The sequence below is a fragment of the Neofelis nebulosa genome, chromosome 11 (genome assembly GCF_028018385.1).
Source record: "Neofelis nebulosa isolate mNeoNeb1 chromosome 11, mNeoNeb1.pri, whole genome shotgun sequence".
Classification (NCBI taxonomy): Eukaryota; Metazoa; Chordata; class Mammalia; order Carnivora; family Felidae; genus Neofelis; species Neofelis nebulosa.
Window position 1 is genome coordinate 89,045,676 of NC_080792.1, and position 17,414 is coordinate 89,063,089.

At 56.3% G+C, this 17,414-nt stretch overlaps 1 protein-coding gene across 16 annotated transcripts in view; it reads right to left on the reverse strand.

Moving 5' to 3' along the window:
• Positions 1 to 17,414, reverse strand: part of PITPNM2 (phosphatidylinositol transfer protein membrane associated 2) — a 144,488-nt gene that overhangs the window by 59,396 nt on the left and 67,678 nt on the right. The window contains exon 1 of one of the 16 annotated variants that reach the window (XM_058691395.1): positions 6,784 to 7,186. The exons of the other annotated variants lie outside the window; for them this stretch is intronic. The gene's annotated coding sequence lies outside the window, so the exon portion shown is untranslated. Of the gene's footprint in view, positions 1 to 6,783; positions 7,187 to 17,414 lie in introns of those variants that run through there. 16 annotated transcript variants of the gene reach the window in all.

Genomic DNA, 17,414 nt, shown 5'->3' on the forward strand with positions numbered 1-17,414 from the left:
ACAGGTGCCCTCAGCAGACCCCCTGTGAGGTCAGCGGTGGGCAGACGGCAGGACCAGCAGTTTCGAAGGAGACTCTCCCCCTCCACGGGCTACGGGCCGACAGAGCTGACGCCGGGGCACCCCAGGGCCCATCGAGGCCGTGGGCACTGGCAGCGAGAGCTCAGACAGACGCGCCCAGCTAATCGCAGCCAGCCTCCTAGGCTCCCCCCAGCCCACACCCACCCCGAGCTGAGGAACAAGCCGCGGGAGGCGATGCGAGAGCAGGAAGGAAAGGAAGCAGGGCCGTCTGCTTGTCCTGAGTTATTAACTGGGGGAGGACGGCTGGGCAACACGGTGGGCCCATGGGGAGGAAGGCTGGACAACGCGGTGGGCCCAGGTGGGGAGCAGGCGTTGGGAAGGGACGCTGCGACCCTGTGGCTGCACAGACCCGAGGGATCGAGAGTTGGCAGCAGCTGGGCCATGAGCCCAGGGGTCGTCCTGTCAGGGCAGCAAAACCTAACCCAGCCTCATTCGCTGGCTTGCACTCTCCCAAGTGGTTAGGAACCAGAGCTTCTCGTTCCTTCCTTTTGGGCATTTTGCAAGAGTGAGGAAGCTGGAAGAGATCAGGCAGGTCAGCCAAAGTCCCACAGGTGCTAAGGACCAGGCCAGCATGCATACCAGGTCCCCAAGAGCCACCACGCAGAACTGGAGACTCTTATTTGCCCCACCTGTTGTCCCTATTCACCTCGACCTTGGTTCAGGCCCCATCAGCTCTCCTCGGGGGCAGGACAGCTGCCCAACTGGCCTTCCAGTCTGGGTCCCCCCAGATCCTCCAAACTGTCAGAATGTACCTGACCTCCAGGGTCAGAGGCCTTCATCCCAGATCATCCCCCGAGGCCCTTGGGCTCTGCCCACGGCCTTTCAGGTCCTCCCTCTCACTGGCCACCCCAACTCTCCAGCTTCATCTGCCCTTCTCACCGTTCCCTCTTGCACCCCTGCTCTGTAGCCCTCAAGGGCAGTGCTCACATCTTCTACCCGGTCCCCAGCGTCTGGCGCACGGCGGGAGATCCCTCACTGTTGCGTAAAGCAAAGCGTTTGCTGAGATTCACACTTGCTGTTCCTTCTGTCGAAAAAGCCCTTCCCCACCTGGTCTACGTGGCAAAGCCCCAAAGTGTCCTGTAAGACTTTGCCTGGCCAGCTCACACTCAGTGAGCCCTCCTAGACCACTCCGGGAGAAGCCGGGTGCCCAGGGTCCCCCATAGCACCTCACCTTCTGTTCTCACCCCATTCCCACCATCTGTGCCCAACTGCAAGGCTCAAGGGCAGTGCCCATGTCTGGTTCATTACCCTCTTCAGTGCTGAGCACACCACAAGGCACCCTGCAGAACTCTACGAAAACCTGGCAAGCGGGGGTCGGAGAGAAGGGTGGCCGGGGTGCATGGCAGGGCACGAAGAGCCCGGGTGTTTCCGAACAGTCAGACAGGGGGCGCTCAGAGGCTTTCGGTCATTTCTCCCTGGGATCTGCCAGGGGGTAGTCAGGTGGGGGGTGAGTCGATGAGCCACCTCCCCAGCAGTTCAGCTTTCACCCTCTTACGTGGGGGGCACTGAGCCACTTTAATCTGCCCGGGGCCTCCGACGTGACCTGCAGCTTCTGGAGCTCAGTCTGTGCTCTCTGTTGTTGGGGCTACTATGCAAGCCTCACAGCCCTACACAAAACCAATGCCCCACAAGGACGGAAGAACTGCTTCTCCAATAGGTCCAGGCTACGGCTGACTAATCTGTTCAGAGAATCTGTCTGAACCTCCCGGTTGGACCAGAGCCACAGCCAGGCTGGACACAGGACTGGCTTGCAGGCCACAGAGCACAAAGTACAGGGTGAGCTTAGGGATGGGGGGGGGGGGGGCAAAGCGGAACTAAAGCTTCTGACTCTTGATTTAGGCTCAGATCATGATCTCACGGTTCATGAGTTTGAGCCCCACGTCGGGCTCTGTGCTGACAGCATGGAGCCTCCTTGGGATTTTCTCTCTCTCCTCTCTCTGTGCCCCTCCCCTGCTCGTGTGTGCTCTCTCTCAAAATAAGTAAACATTTAAAAAAAAAAAAAAAAAGCCGGGGCACCTGGGTGGCTCCATTGGTGGAGTGTCCGACTTCAGCTCAGGTCGTGATCTCACTGTCCATGGGTTCGAGCCCCACATCGGACTCCGTGCTGACAGCTCAGAGCCTGGAGCCTGTTTCAGATTCTGTGTCCCCCTCTCTCTCCGCCCCTCCCCCGTTCATGCTCTGTCTCTGTCTCAAAAATAAATAAACATTTAAAAAAAAGCCCCTGGCATTTGATGTATGTGTGATTCCAGTGATATGATAATGTTGAACCGGCAAATCTGTGGAGAAGGAAATCAGACCTGTGAATGCCAGGCACTGGGGGAGGGGAGATGGGGACTGCCTGCTGATGGTTTTGGGGTTTCCTTTTGGGGTGATGAGAATGTTCTGGAACTAGACAGAGGTGGTGGGTGCACAACCACAATTTAATACATTGTGCATGTATTTAAATGCCACGGAACTGTTACCTTAACATGGCTAGTTTTATGTTACGTGAATTATATCTCCAAGAAGATTTTTCTTTTTTTCAGAAAAAAAAAAAAAAAAGTCAGGCAAAACTCCAGCTAGTCAGTCTCCCTTCTTTGTCCCACAGGTCCCGGCAGCCGCCCCTTCTTCAGTGAGCCAGCATCCCAGCCCCTTATGTGAAGCATCAGGCCTGGAGGGCTCAGTATACCACTCCTAGGTGAGTTTTCTGAGTCAGTCTTGTCTTTTCACCAAAGATCCCTCACGTACTGTAAGAAAGGGGGAACTGACTGGATCGCTCTCCTGCTTAAAGACCTTCCAGAATTCACCTTTCTTCACCAAAGAACACCTCGGCTCCCTGTCCCAGTATCCGGTCTCGCGCACAAGCTGAAGATGGGACAACCCTGTGCATCGGGTCCCAGGCCAGTCTCGGTGCCTGCACTTGGTGTCATCATCTGGGTCCCCATCCCCCCAGGGACACCCTGCCCAGAGAGCTGAGCCCCAGCAAGACCTGCCTTGTTGAGAAAGCCATCCCTGGCCCACGGCCTCCTAGGCCACAGCTGCCCTTCCCCCCGCCAAGCTCTCCACGCATGAAGCGGGTGTGTTACCGTACAAAATGTTACACGCCTGTGCTGCTTTGAGACCTTGCTACCCCACAAACTATGCGTTCTTGGAGGAACGGGGGCCACGTGCCCTCGGCGGTGGACCTCAGGGCCTGCTGCCACTACAGGGCTGCCCAACTCCAGGGGGCGCTGTTCCCTTCCACAACAACACTGCCACCCACCGATCCCTCAGTGGCTCCTCGTCATAAACATACAAGCCTCCCCCAGACAAACAAACGGCTCTGTCAAAAACAAAGGCCAAAAAAAGCACAAGTACACCTCCAGGCAGATGTGTGGACACGGAGTGCAGACAGCACACGCACGGATAGAGGCTGGAGGCAGGGGTTGCAAGGCCAGCCCGGGGAACGTCTGGTGTGAGCTGAAAGCAGAGCCAAGAAAGGGTTCCAGAACAGGTATGGTGTTCTTTATAGGTGCCTGGCATGGGGCATGGGTCACAGACAGGATCACAGAACACAGAACCTGTAACCCAATCCTGTCATTGCACAGATGGGAAATTAAGGCCAGAGAAGGACAGGGAATTGATCTTTTCATCCATCCATCGAGGCATCTACCCATCCATCTACCCATGTATACATCCATGTGTGAATGAGACCATGCATTCACTCACGCACGTATCCATCTATCCACATGTGCATCCATGTGCCCACCATGTACCCATGCATCCATCCATCCTGCATCCCATACACATCCATCCCTCTCCTCCCTCTAGGGAGTGAGGGCAGAGACAGACCTGGAGCCCAGAGTCCTGGCCTCTCAACCCAAAGCTCTCTACGGCATGCCACAGTTGCCTTCTTTAAGTCCTGGCAGCTCTGAGAAACTTTCCAACCCAATAAGGGTTGGCAAGAAGGAAGCACTTTCTGGTGGGACTCCACAAACCGTAGGGCTCCGGCCAAGGTACAGACTACCCCAGGCACCCGCCCTAAGGCCAGTTCAGACAGCTCTGTAGATGAGAAAGCTACAGCCATCACAGCGTTCCTCTGATCTCACTGCACCATGGCTCTGCAGGGTGGGTGTGCCTGAGGCGGGGGCGGGGGAAGCATTCTGGGGGGCAAGAGGCTGAGCAAAGGCTCTGAGGCAGGCCTGACTTCATGGCAGGTGCTGAGGGATCCTTGGGTTGACACAGGATGATTGATGGGGTATGCACAGGAAAGAGCTCGCACACTGGGAAGCATGGACCCTTGGGGACTTCAGAGCCGCCGAAGCTCCCAGATACAAGGGAGGCGCTGAAGGTTGTGGGGAGGTGCTTCCCGAGAACAGTGAGCAGATGGGGTTTAGGCAAAGTTTCACCATCTGTCTGAGCACCTGGGGCCTCGGTGAGTACTGACTGCAGAGAAGACCCAAGGGCAGGGGCAGATACGTGTGATCAGCTGCCAGCTGCTGGGAACAGACAAGGTGGGGGTGGGGCGGCACAGGTGCTCTTACAACAGGGACTCTCTGAGAAGCAGGAATGACAGCGTAGGTGGGCGGTGGGTCCCGAGGGAGGCCCTGCAGCAGCAGAGGGGCTCCTGCTCCCTCCCCTCCCCCCTGCCAATGGAGGGGCCTGACTCGCATCTGCCTGCTCCCCTCCACGTGCACCTGGGGCCCCACATGCTTCTTCCCTCCCCATTTCAACGGGCTTTGGCTGCAAATCCAGGGACACCCATTGCCACGTCCCTAGACACCGTCCCTAGACGCCCTCCCAGACAGGCAGTGAGGTAGAAGGACAGGTTGGCTGGAGCCCCAGCGCTTGCCCTTCTCACCCCTCTGTCCTGAGACGGGATGCTTGAACCTGAGCCTCCGCTTACTGTAAAGGAGCGTGGTGACACATCCAGTGAGGGGACAGACGTAAGTGTGGACAGCACCCGGCACCGTGCCTGGCAGTAAAGATGTATTCCATCACCCATGGCAATACTGAAAATATCTAAGTGCTGGGCACTGCCGGTGGCCCAGGCTATGGGGCTGGGTGGGGGGTCCTCCCTTCAGCTCCAGGAATCCCAGTGGGGCCGGGGGGGACGCTGTGGGCGCCTGGGAGCAAGAGGCTATTTGCAGAAGGCTCACAGCAGAGGTCTTACCCTTGGGGCCGGATGTATTTAAGAATTCAGAACTCCCCGCATTTAGATGGATGATATTGCATATTTCAGCAGCATCCAATAACCAAATAAGTTGACATTTCTGCAGTGAAATACGTGAACTTAGAATACATGAAGGCTATAAATAGCCTCACTTGCACTATAAATAGCCTCACCTCGGTTCAGGCGGGATTTTGCTGCCAAATGAGTTATGAAAAAGTGCTTGGTTTTCCGAGCTTGCTGGATTCTGGAATTGAGGCTAAGGAATTGTGGGTCTGCATTTCAATGTCTCACTGGGGAAAACGAGTGTGCGTCAGCCCTGGTTCATCCCACAGCTGGTGCAGCCCAGATGATTGGGGGGGGGGGGGAGGGGAGGGAGTCACACACACACCCTGCCCCCAAAACTCATGAAGCCCTGATCCTGTGCAAGATCAGTCACAAACCAAAAAACAACCTCACGCACACACATAAACACACACAGAAATGCGTATAAACATGGTCACACGAGCAAACAATGATGGAAGCCCTGCTCTGCAGATGGAACCCAGCCCTGGTGGAGCCTCCAGCGGCCACGGACACCTGCTTGGGCCAAGCCCTGCGACGTTGCTGAGCCACGTGTGTCTCCAGACTGCACCCGGACGAGAGGAAGGAGGAACAGGGCGGGAGCCTGGTGGCTGTGGGCTTCCTGCTCTCCGGCTTCCGGAGGGGCAGCGAGAGCTCCAGTCACGCTGGGATCGAGCCCCAGCATCGCCACATAGGAGCCAGCGGCCTTAGACGAGTGGCCTGGCCTCCTCACTGAGCTGCATTTCACCTGGCAAGTCTAAATAACTGGGCTTCACCAGGTTTTGTCGAGGCGCATGGAAGTGCCCCGAAGGGCCTGGGACACTGGGCGCTTGCCTGCGAAACGCTTGCTGACTATTCTGTGAAGTCGCTTCAATGTACAGTATAAAAAGAACAGGTTCAACGGAGCAGCTTTGCAGTTCCAGAAACGCAGCCGTGTCCCAGGGCTCTCTTTTGAGGTAAGGCCTTTGTGCGTTTCTGTCCTACAGCAGGTTTTCCATGTGAACACAGACAGAACTTTCTGGCTGCTGTGGCTGCCAAGGGGATCCCCCAAGGGACTGGGCTCAGGGTCTGGAGAGAAAAGCCTGGAGCAGGGGCAGGCTTACCCTGGAGGAGGGGGTAAGACATCAAAGATCTTTGAAGCTCCAACGTTCCTATCCCGGCTCCACCTTTCACCTGGCCTTAGCAAGTTACTCGAAATCTCTGACCCTCAGTTCTTACGGTTATAAAACTAGCTCCAATGCCACGTCCCTCCGTAGGGTAGTCGAGGGGGGATTAGACTCCGGGGCAGTGACAAGTGCTCGGCACGCAACACCCAAGGAACGGCCGCGGCTGCGATGCCAGCCCCGCTGTGATGCGACACAGTATCGGGACAAGCCTGCTAATGGAGCCCTTCCCTTTGAACGGTATCCTCACATGCTCGAAACGGTAAGGGTTACAAGAAATCACTCATCAAGACTGTTCCTCCCAACCTTCCCACTGCCTGGCTGGGCCCCGGCCCCCACGCTCTCACTCACCCCATGATGACACCAGGCGGTTGTACAGGCCTTTCCCCCCTCCAAACGAAGACTGAACCCGAGGGTGTGCCGGAAATTTCGTCAAGGTCATTGAGCAAGTCGGTCACAGGGAGGAAATGAGAATCCCTAATTCCAGGCCCCAGGCTACCCCAAATCCATCCCGGCCTTGAGGCACTGGGTTGGGGGGAGAAGAGCCACCTAAGGGGCACAGCTGTGTGAAGCAGCATTCGGCGGCCTGGGCTGGGGGGGCACAGGGCAGGGGAGCCCAGGGGGGGGGCACAAAGAAGAGGGGGTGTCTGGGTGCGGGCAATGGAGTCATCCTCCCCTGGCCCAAGACCATCATCGCACACAACCCACCACTTCCCCACCAGGCTGACTAGGTCAAAAACAAAACCAACTCAGCAACAGCCCTGTGTCAACAGGGTGGGAAGTGAGGCTCTGAACAGCCCCAGAACCGAACAGCAGGAACAGGGGAGGGGGGGGAGGCCGGGGGTGGTGGGGGCAAACACAGCCCTCCCACCCTGAGCAAAACAAAGGTGGCAGGAAACAAACAAAAACAAAACTAGTTGGAGGCAGCAAGATGCAGTGGGAGAGACTAGTTTTGGAACCAGATTGAAGTGAGTTCAAATTCAGGCCTCGTCTTCAAGGGTCAGGTGGGATCAAATGAGATAACACTGAGGCCCTGGGCACGCATGTGAAGGGTGATACCTGCCGGGGGCCCTGACTTGGCCAGTCATCCCTTGGGGTCACTTCAAGACACCTCTGCCGGGCAGGCCCCTCTAGCCTCCCGTCCTGCCCAAGACAGGTGCTCAGCAAACACCTGTGCACAGAATATACCAGGGAACAGGGCTGGCAGTACAGACAGCAGGACCAAGGATGGGGACAGCCATTTGGGGGGCATTTCCAAGGAGACTGGCACCTCGTGAGTAGCTAACACAAGTCACCACGTGAGTCCCTTGTCTCAGATCACTGCCCTTCAGATGAGAGACAGGGGCTCAGAGAAGAGAAAAGACATGTCCAAGGTCAGCTGGCTGGTCAGAACTTCAGGAGGCCAGCAGCCTCCAGCAAGGGCTGTTCTCAGCATGCTGTGCCCTGGTCTTTCTGGAGAAAATACGGGGGCTGATGGGGAGCAAAGGCAGCATAGCTCGGAGAGGAAGGTACAAGTAGGGAGGGCATTCTGGAATGATCATCTCTCCACTGGGGCCTGGGCCCAAGGACCTGAGTTAATTACAGATGAAGGGGGACCAGTGCATGTACTGGAGATGTGACTAGCCCAGTTTGAGCCCTGGCCCTATACTTTTCTCACTAGACCCTCAAAAAGCCCCCGGTTGGGGCACCTGGGTGGCTCAGTCGGTTAAGCTTCTGATTCTTGATTTCGGCTCAGGTCATGATCTCAGTTCAAGCCCCACACTGGGCTCTGAATTGACAGTGCAAAGCCTGATTAGGATTCTCTCTCTCTCTCTCCCTCTCTCCCTCTCTCTCTGCCCCTCCCATGCTCTCTCTCTGTCTCTCAAAAAAAAAAAAAAAAAAGCCCCAGAGTTGGAGTCACAATGGCCAAACCACGGAAGCAACCCCAGCATTCGTTGATCAATGAATGATGGACAAACCCATAAAGAAATGTGGTCTATCTATACAATGGAATGTTATTCATCGTTGAAAAGGAAGGAAATTCTGGGACACCTGAGTGATTCAATTGGTTAAATGTCCAACTTCGGCTCAGGTCGTGATCTCGCATTTGGTGGGTTTGAGCCCCACGTCAGACTCTGTGCTGACAGCTCAGAGCCTGGAGCCTGCTTCCAATTCTGTGTCTCCCTCTCTGTCCCTCCCTGCTCATACTCTGTCCATCTCTCTCAAGAAATGAATAAAACATTAAAATATATATATATTTTTTAAAATTTAAAAGTTTAAAAATAAAAGGAGGAGATTCTGACATCTGCTACAACACGGATGGACCCGGAGAACATTGTGCTGAGCCAAAGAAGCCAGTCAGGAAGGACAGATCCTGTATGATTCCACTCACACATACAAGGCACCCAGAAGAGTTGAATTCACAGGGACAGAAAGTAGGATGGGGTGCCAGGGGCTGGGGGAGTTAGTGTTCATGGGGACAGTGTGTCATTTGGAGAAAGAAAAGAGATCTGGAGATGGATGGTTTCAGTGCATCCAGTGTGAACGTGCTTAATGCCACCAAACTGGACACTTAAACGAGGCTAAAATGGTAAATTCTGTTACATGTATTTTATCACAATTTTAAAAAAGGAGAGGAAAGGAAAGGAAAGGAGAAAAAAAGCTCCAGAGTTGGGCATAGGGTCTCCTTTAAGGGTGATGAACATATTCTGGAACTAGACAGAGGGGGTATTTGCACAACATTGTGAATGTACTAAATGCTACTGAATTGTTCACTTTAAAAGAGTTAATTTTAAACGAATCTTACCTCAATTAAAAAAAAAAAACAAAAAAACTTTGGGGCACCTGGGTGGCTCAGTCGGTTGAGCTTCCAACTTTGGCTCAGGTCACGATCTCATGGTCTGTCAGTTCGAGCCCCGCGTCGGGCTCTGTGCTGACAGCTCAGAGCCTGGAGGCTGCTTCGGATTCCGTGTCTCCCTCTCTCTCTGACCCTCCCCCATTCATGCTCTCTCTCTGTCTCAAAAATAAGTAAACATTAAAAACAAAAACAAAAACCAAAAATTTTAAAGGCCCTGGGTGTGAGACAGGCAGCTTCTGTGGACAGTCACCCTGGGAGAGGCTTCTGGGGCAAGGGGGTCAGGATCTGAGCCATAAGACAGAGAAAGGGGAGGGGAGACCCAGCTACAGAGGCCGAGGGCTCTGTGGGGGCAGAGAGAGGGGCCTGGGACTTCCAGAGGAGCTGATGGCCTGGATACTAGGGGCACCCCCCACCCCGCCCCTGCCTTGCAAACCCACGAGCCAGCCTAGAGGGAGGGTCTGGGGTCTGGGGTCCCTGAGCTCGTACTGTGGCTGTTGGATGGGGCCGTCGATCCCTGAGACAAGTGCAGGCTCAGAGCTCTTGGGGACGGGATAGCTCTGCAATACCCACCCTGGGGGGCTGCTAAGACCACCTCCCAGGAGGGGATGCTCACCACCTGCAAGGTACCTCCAGGAAGTTCTTATGCTGTGCAGTCTGCCTCCCGGGGACTCAACCTAGGGTCCTGGTTGGTTTTTCAGAGCCATGTTCTGCTTTTCTTCTCCAGGGTAGCTGCCCCCTCGGCCACCACCTCCTCTGCTCTGGGCTCTCTGATTCTATTAACAGAGGCAAAACTGCCTTGGCTGACAACAGAGCCTGAGGCTGCTAAAAGCCCCAGATCTGTTTGCTGGGACCAGCTGCCAGCCCACGGCTCCCCTGGCCGGCGCAGCAGACCTGCCCTTTACCTGGTGACATTCTGCCTGCTGAGTGAAAATTCATGTCCACCTGGGAACCCTGGAATGTGACCTTATATGGAAGCAGGGTCTTTGCAGATGTAATTAGTTAAGGACCTCAAGATGAGATCATCCTGGATTTAGGGTGGGCCCCAAATTCAATGACAAGGGTCCTTGGAGAAGAGAAGACACAGAGAGACACAGAGGGGCCAGCCACGGGCAGACAAAGGCAGAAATCAGAACGACACAGGGGCGCCTGGGTGGCTCTGTCGGTTGGGCATCCGACTCTTGGTTTCGGCTCAGGTCATGATGTCGTGATTTTTTTTTTTTTTTTTTAATTTTTTTTTCAACGTTTTTTATTTATTTTTGGGACAGAGAGAGACAGAGCATGAACGGGGGAGGGGCAGAGAGAGAGGGAGACACAGAATCGGAAACAGGCTCCAGGCTCCGAGCCATCAGCCCAGAGCCTGACGCGGGGCTCGAACTCACGGACCGCGAGATCGTGACCTGGCTGAAGTCGGACGCTTAACCGACTGCGCCACCCAGGCGCCCCATGATGTCGTGATTTGTGAGTTCGAGCCCCACATTGCGCTGTGTGCTGTCGTCGCAGAGCCCGCTTTGGATCCTCTGCCCCCCCTCCCCCGCCCCTCCCCGACTCGTGCTCTCTCTTTCTCTCTCAAAAATAAACATAAAAAAAAAAAAAAGAGAAAAAGAAATCAGAGTGACACAGCCACCAGCCAAGAACAGGTGGGGCCTACAGAAGCGAGACATACACGGCCCTGCAGACAGCCTGACCTCCAGGACTATGAGACGTTCGTTTGCTCTAAGCCCCGTTTGCGGTCAGGTGTGATGGCAGCCCCGTGAAACAGTACTCTGGGTCTGTGGCATTGGCAAGCAGGACACGGCCCAAGCTGGCCACCCAGACTTAGCCAGTGTCCCCTTGCTCCGGGCGTCTGTGGGAGAAGAACCAACGGTGTCCTGGCCAGGAGACAACACCAGCACCCGCACAGGACTGGGCAAGCCTGTGACCAGGCCATCACCAGGGCTGCAGCCAATGAGCTCAGGGCACTTGAGGAGCCAGCGAGAAGTCCTCTTGCATTTGCTATGAACACACTCAAGGGGCAGTGGCTGCTGGGTGTGGAGCCACCCAGCCTCCCCACGCTGGCACCTGGACAGCCTTTTCTAGGCCCCCGTGTCCGGTCAGGCTAGTCCGGCTCTGCCAGAGCCCCCAGGCACGCCAGCCCCGAGCAAGCAGCTGGAAGCACTCCCTGGGTGAGGTCCTAATCCAGGCACCACAGGTTTCTCTGATGAGAAATACTCGGCCCCTACTCTGACCTTTGACTCGGCATCTCCTCCCCATCTGGATTTCTGGGGGAACCTCTCACCGGGGGCAGGGAGGTGGGAAGCTGGCCAAGGCCTCTGAAAGCTTCAGGACTTGGGACCTGGGCTCCTGCAGGGCACAGGAGCGCAGATGATTCAGCATCTACAAACCCCTGGCAGGTGACGGTCCCGGCTCCGCGGATGCTACCATACGTGGGGGCAGGGTTAAGCCCTGAGCTCACAGGGCTCTGAGAAGCCAAGTCCAGCACTTCTCAAACTCAGGTACAGGGATGAGCCACTTTACAAAGGTTCACTGAGCTTGTTCAAAACGCAGATGCCTGGTTCTCCCTCTCAGAATCAGAACCAAATCTGTATGACAGAACCTCTGCATGAGAGGGCCGGGACCCTGCATTTTACACACGTTCTCCACCGATATTGGGAAGACCACTGAGGTGACAACAAGTGGCCTGGCTCAACCAGTTCGTGAAGGAGGAGGGAGCAGACATGGAACAGGCCTTGCTTCAGGTCACACGGCAGAGCCAAGCCGGTTGGTGTCTCTCTGGGCCTGGGATCTGAGCCTCCTGTGCTCAAAGAGCTCTTCTCCCAGGTAAGGCTTCCCTGGGGGCTGGTCAGCTCCCCGGGGAACCCAGCGCTGACTTTCCTCTTGGCCCTTCTTACAAGGCAATGTCACCACCACAGGCTCGCCCTGGAGCTCAGGCCCTGTGGGTCACTCATGGTTGTCTCCCTAGGGCCTGGCCAGAGCAGGTGCCTGGCAAATATCGGTTAGGTAAGTGATCTGGAGTCCAAACTCTGGTCCAGAGCAGCTGTCTGACCTTGGGAAGCTCCCTCAACCTCTCTGCCCCTCCGTGGAAAACAGTCTGGTCATCTGCCTTGACCATTTCACAAGGCCATTGTAAGATCCACCAACAAACCGGATGCAAAGCCAACCCAGGCATGAGCTCTGCACAGCAGTATTAACACAGCCAGCAAGTTTTCGCGGACTAGAGATGAGCTGGAAGCCCAGGGCAGCCAGGCCAGCCAGGAGACGCTATTGGTGGACAGGGCAGCAGAGAGTGCCCGGGGGCAGGCACGTGCCCTGCAGTGAGACAGGCAGGCAGGTTCTACAGGCTCTGCCACCCCCTCCTTAACACAGTCCACTGCTCTTGGGGGGCATAAATCCTACCCTGGCCCCATGCCCTGTAGTGACTGGGCCTGGGTCCTGACAGCTATCAGGCTGCAGATGAGGTCACGTCGAGTGGTGCTACCAAGGCCCTGGGGGCTGCAGGAGGACCCTGGCCCTCTGTGGGCCTGTTTCCCAGCCACAGTGAAGGCTTGAGCTAGACCACATCCAACGGCCTGAGGGCCATGGGGGCAGTGGCTCTGCGCCTTTGGGGACCCGTCCCCCTCCCCCCCCCCCCCCCCCCCCCGCCTCCCACTGGCAGGTGCACGCTGGTGCTCCTCCCTGAGCCCTCTCTTAGAGACAGGCTTCCTGGAGCGCCCAGGCAGGGAGGCTCAGAGGAATGTGACACTTGCCAGGCCAAGGCAGGAGCCCCTCCTCCTGGCCGCCACTCTTGGTTCCCATGACTGCCAAGCGGTCAGAGAGCACAGCTGCCCGTCAGACGGCACACTCTGCTCCACTGGGCAGTGCCTCTTCCTCCAGCTGTAGGCACGGCTTCCACTTGGAGCCCTGCCTTCCAGATGACTTCACAGTGACCAACCAGTCTTCAGCCTGGGCCACTTAGGGGGACACTCTCAAGGGCCCAGCACCCACCTGCCCCTTCACGCATCAGCCCAACCCGGGTTGACTGCGGGGCGAGAGCCGGGCCTGAGAAGGCTGTGACGCAGGCTAGCACTGCAAAGGAGGGGGCGTCACCATGTCCCCAGCACGAGCCCCCCACGGCTACAAGTGGGGAACAGTGGGGCAGAGGCCAGTGTCAGGGGGAGGAAGGTGGACTTTGTCCCGCCTCAGTCTCCCCATCTGCCTAGACTGACCTGGAATCCCAGCATGCCGCATGCTGCCTGGGAAGGCAGAGGGCTAGGTGGTGATTCAGGCATAAATTCTGGCCCTGGCTCTCTTTGTGGGTCCAGGCGAGACCCCTCCTTGGCGCCATGGCCACAAGCAGCTCCAGCTGGGTCACCCCCCTGTGCCTTGGTTTCCCCATCAGCAACCCTGCCGTGCCATGTGTGCTCAGGCAGCTGGCAGAGCACAGGCTTCCTCTTCCAGGCCACGGGCAAGCGTAGTGACCACGCCTCCCGACAGCAGGTCCCCCCCAGCTGCGACACAGCACCGGACTTCCAAACGTTTGGAAGCACGAAAGGCAGCAGCTGACCAGGCCCTGATCCTAAGAGGACGGGCTTTGATCCGGAGTGGTCCTTTGAGACCAATCCATTTGTAAGTCCTGCACTGGAGGAGAGCCCTGTAAAACGGTCACCCCGGCATCTCACTCCTGCGGGTGAGGCAAGCACAGTCTCATATTGTCACCCAGCACCTCTGTTCTGCACTCAGGGAAGCTAAGGTTCCCGGGATCAGCACCTTCTGTGGGTCACAGAGCCGGGACCCAGGCTCCTTACCCTTCCTGCCATCCCAGGTCAGCGCCTACCTCCCAGTATCCCCATCCCAGGAGTCCAGAGGCTTAGGGAAGGCCTTCAGCCATGCAGTTAAGCAGGGGCCCAGCAGGCAAGTGACACCAGGCAGCAAGAGTGTTTTAAAATTAACTGTCCCCCCGGTCCCCCGTCTGCGCAGCCTGCCGCAGCCCTGACAAAGCCACAGGCTGTGATAATGGTGTGCCCACGCCTAGAAAGCTGTGAAGTGCTTCACAAGGGCACAGGGCGACGGGCCAAGGGAGGGCGCCCGCACGGAACAAAGTGCTCCCCTCACACCGTCCCTTCTGTCCTTCCCAGGCTCCCGAGGGCACCTGCCATTAACCCTGTTGTACAGACGAGAGAGAAGCTCAGAGAGGCCAGGGGAATTCTCCAAGGTCTCACACCCAGGCTGATGGCAGAATAGGGGATTAGGACAAGGTCTTCTGACTTGCTTTCACCCTTTGATCCCCGCCTCTCCCTCCCCCCCACAACCGCCCGGTGCCGGGTGTTCACCTAAGAGACAGGACAGAAATGGCCCAACTGCCCGACTCCCCAGCGCTCCTCCGGGCTGCCGCCTCTGTCCTGCCTGCTACCCTCTGGGCTGGGCTGCTTTCAGAGAGGTGATGGGGACCTGGTGAGGAAACCTCCTCTTGCTAGGGCAACAAGGTGGGGAAACCGAGGCACACACTGGGCAGCTGCTGCTAGGCTGGGCTGGACTGAACAGAGCACATCAGGCACCCAGTTCATCCACTCCCACTAAGCTGGGCTCTGGCAGGGAGACAGTGGAGGGACGTGGGGAGGTTGCATGGGGCGGGGGCGGGACTAGAGGTCTAGGACTCCCTCCCCACAGCTGCCTCAAGGACGGGAGGGTGGCCATTTACTGCAGGGGGCTCTCAGGAGTCCAGGCGATGGCAGCCACAAGGCTGGCATAGCTGGTGCATTTGCACCCCATCAAGAAACCATCAAAAAACACAAACAATTTTCTCCTGGCCTCAGGCAGTCGGCAGGCTGTGTCCCCTGGAAGAAGAGAAAGCATCCCAGCCTGGTGCCCCTTCAGGGAGCCCAGGGAGGGAGGTGGGGAGGAGCCTGACCTCACGGGCCCTTGTGCCCAGGGGAGTTGCCTCTAGAGAGTCTGCTGGTGGCCTAAAAGGTCTCACCCCCATGGCTCCCTCTCCGCCCCCCGCCAGCCATCCCCCGTGGCGGGAGGGGGGGGGGGGGCGCTAACCCACGGTTTAACCATGTGGCTTCCTGTGGGGTCCCAGAGGTACAAACCCTCCTCTGTCATGTCACTATTCCGTCCACCTTTGGGGAAAAGCCCTCAAACTGCCTAAGTTTTTTTTTTTTTCTTTCACATAATTTTTAACTCACAGAAAAGTTGCAAAAATAATGGAAGAACTTTCACGTACCCTCCACCCAGCACCACTGTCGAAACCACGTGCTTTCCCATTTGAGAGCTATCGGCACATCTGTATGCATACGATCTCTCGGTGTAACTGATGTGCATACGGTCTGTTCTGAAAGGTCAGAGAGTAAAGTGCCTGAAAGTCTAAGTGCACGATCACCATCCCACCCCTGTCCCGCATACCGATTCATGGGGTCCACTGCCAGGCACCCTCACACCTCCCTCCCTTGTGCTAAGGCGTGTGAAGGAGGAGGAGGAAACGGAGGCTTGGTCTCCTGATATACAATATGCCCCTCCTACTACATCGACCCACCCACACCTAAGTTCTCAGCATAAAGCACACAGACCCCATTCTGCAGACTGTCCTCCCGACGACGTGACAATGCCAGAATAATTTTTAAAAGAAAGCAGAATTGGGCACCTGGCTGGCTCAGTCGGTTAAGTGTCTGACTCTTGATTTCAGCTCAGGTCATGATCTCGTGGTTCGTGAGTTGAGCCCCATGTCAGGCTCTGTGCTGACAGTGCAGAGCCTGCTTGTGATTCTCTCTCTGCCCCTCCCCCTGCTCATGAGCTCGCTCTCTCTCTCTCTCTCTCTCTCTCTCGCTCTCTCTCTGTCTCGAAATAAATAAATGAACGTTAAAAAAATTTTTTTTAAAAAGCAGAATAAAGAGGGGGTCCGGACCAGGCAATATGAAAGTTCTCACAGTGCGGCATTAACTCTTGAGTTCTGGGCAGGAATGGGGGGCTGGGGAGGTGGGCAGTGAGGGCCTCACCACTCAGGCCCTGGGACATCGCCTCCTTCAGGGCCTGCTCTCTGCTTCTTTCCTTTTGCTTTAATGCCTCAGACAACTGGGATGGATAAACTCCTCCTCATCCCAGCGTGTGGTGGCCTGGGGCCCAACGAATGAATGAATGAATGGATGGAATCTGAGCTCTGACTTCCCTGGGTGGGTTATTCAACCCCTCTGAGACTCAGTTTGCTCCTATGTAAAATGGGACCACACCAAGCACTTCTCAAGTTAACTTAGATGGGATTTGTGAAGGTGCCTGCAGTCAGAGTCTGCTGAGATTGTGCTCTGAGACACGAACCGGAAAATGAGAAGCAAAGCTAAGGAAGCCTAACTATGAGCACTATAGACAGCGTATACACGTGTGCACACACAGCCTTGCTCAGCACATCTGAAGCTTAGCAGTCTCTGACGACTCCCCTTCCTTTTGGCTTGAGACACCCAGAGGCTCAGGACGGAAAGCTGGCAACCGGGGCTTTCCCTGCAGACACAAACGTGCCGGGCTCTGTAATACTTCTGACAACACAGCCCAGAGGGCATGGAAAAGAGGAGCGGTTGGGAAGGGAGGCAGCTCTTTCCAGGAGTGGCCAGGAATGGTCTGTCTCACACAGGTAAGACACGGAGCTAAAAAGCAATGCACCAAAGGGACAGCTGTACGATCGTATCAACACCAGGGGCCGTTCGTAGGAGATCACGTTACCGCAAGCACAGTGCCAACTGATACGCGCAGCCCCGATGGCAGACGGGAAAAACGTATCCGTGTGTGCGAGTGTGCACACGTGTGACTGTGTGCATGGGTGTGTGTGTACGTGCGGCTGCGTGTATTGTGCACGCGGGGGGTGCGTGTGCACGTGTGTGTGTGAATGTGTGGGGTGTGCACATGCGTGACTGCCTGTGTGTGCAGGCAGTGTAAGTGTGCATGTGCATGAGTGTGGGGTGTGCGTGTACCTATGCGTGGCTGCATGCACGTGTGTGTGTGTGTGTGTGTGTGTGTGTCAGGGACATCACAAGACAGACCGGGATTGTTAACGTTCACGAGCTTTTCTCCTGTTCACTTTCTTAAACCATTTGTGTCCCGGAGATCAACAGCCACCACCAAAGGATTTTCTCAAGTCCGGGGGGTGGGGCGGGGATGGGGCGTCGGCTCAGCCTCCCAGGTGGAC